The sequence below is a fragment of the Otolemur garnettii genome, unplaced genomic scaffold, assembly GCF_000181295.1.
Source record: "Otolemur garnettii isolate 467f Iridium unplaced genomic scaffold, OtoGar3 scaffold00018, whole genome shotgun sequence".
Classification (NCBI taxonomy): domain Eukaryota; kingdom Metazoa; phylum Chordata; class Mammalia; order Primates; family Galagidae; genus Otolemur; species Otolemur garnettii.
In genome coordinates, this window is record NW_003852413.1 from 24,445,485 (window position 1) to 24,447,245 (window position 1,761).

Here is a 1,761-nt window from a genome sequence, read left to right on the forward strand (position 1 = left end):
AGGCGCCTGCCACAACGGCTGGCTATTTTTTGGTTGCAGTTATCATTGTTGTTTAGCAGGCCCGGGCTGAGTTCGAAGCGGCCAGCCCTGGTGTATGTGGCCAACACCCTAACCATTGAGCTACAGGTGCTGAGCCAGGGAATCTCACTTTTTGCTCAGGCTGGTCTCGAACTCCTGAGCTCAAGCAATCCACCCACCTCGGCCTCCCAGAGTGCTAGGATTACAGGTAGGCGTGAGCTACCACGCCTGGCCTAGTTTTTCTATTTTTAGTAGAGATGGGGTCTTGCTCTTGCTCAGGCTTGTCTCAAACTCCTGAGCTAAGCCACCTCATCTGGCCTGTATTAATGTCTCAATCTTTAACAGTCTGTACTAATGGATGGAGGTATTATTGAAATGTAAAAATAACTTAAAAACTTCACTTATTAGATTTCAGCCAACACTCTTTCCTATTAAGCACAGAATAGCAAACAGTAGCCATAGTGACAAGTTGTTAGCATCTCTAGCTTATAGTCTGCCCTCTGGTGGAAGTGCTAATGACTAATGAACAGTGAAATGGCACCAACTAAATACTCCAGGACTGACTGCGATAATTAGTTGTTGCATTTTATATTCTCCTCTAAACAGTAAATCCAACATCATCTGGCAACAAGCCAGACCTTATTTTCACCATTTGGCTGATAGCTTGTTGGCTCAATTGGTGAATTTCTTTCTTTTTTTTTTTTTATTGGGTGAAGTTCTTTCAATCACTATGCTATTTAACTTGAACCACTTCTTTCAAGTATTTTGATTAGAGGTGAAGTTGTGTGTGTGTGGAAGGGGTGTCAGAATCTGGGAGATAAGATAAAGAGGACTGCTTTAATTACGATTAATTAGACCTAGAGTCTTTAAACAATTGCAATCATGACACAGTAGCAAAATGGATAAAGAAGTAAGACTATAAGAGTTCTAGTTCTTGCCTTTGCCAATAATTAATTAGCAATAGGACCATAGGAAGACTTTAACCTCCCTGGATTGCAGTTTTCCTATCTGTAAAGTAAGGGGTTCATTTTATCTTTAAAAGTTTTTAAAGTCTTTACATATGAAAACAGGTTATATACTTGACCTGATACCAGCAAAAATAAAGCACGTGCTTTCTGCAACATCCATATGAAATGTGAATGCAGGACCCTAAAGTTGAAGATTAGTATACCTCTTCAGCCCTTGTGCCTCTTCTTATTCCCCAATTCATAGGGTCTTCATGAACAGTGAAAATTTCCAACGGGTTAAAAAACACTCAGTTAAGTAAAGATTTTGCAAATAGATTATAAGTCAGAATTGGTTAGAGAATTTAAACTTCTTTTCCCTCTATTAAATTTCATGTTGTGGTCATGTGAGATCAGGTGTAATATATTCCCTTTTCTTCTGATTATTTTTTGAGATTTGCTACGTTGCCCAAGCTGGACTCCAACTTCTGAGCTCAGGTGATTCTCCCAACTCAGCTTCCTGAGCACCTGGGACTAAAAGCATGCACATTTTTTCCTGTATAAAATGCTCACTTCCTGATCTGATGTCCATTAAATTATTTCTTTTAGAAACACAGATTTATATGCTTTTATATGCTATTACTTTTTTGGAAAAGAAACGGTGTTAATTATTTACTTAAAAATATTCCCAATTATTCTTCAGCAAATTAACAATGATATTTTATTAGTATTTTCTTGATTGTATCTTCCAGGTAAGACTCTGTTATCCAGCATCCACTCTGCTAGAGGTAAAAAAAAA

General features: G+C 38.0%; 1 protein-coding gene across 6 annotated transcripts in view; it reads right to left on the reverse strand.

Annotated features, from left to right (window-relative positions):
* The window catches only part of CDK12 (cyclin dependent kinase 12), a 104,850-nt gene that overhangs the window by 32,517 nt on the left and 70,572 nt on the right, over nucleotides 1-1,761 (reverse strand). The window lies entirely within an intron of this gene.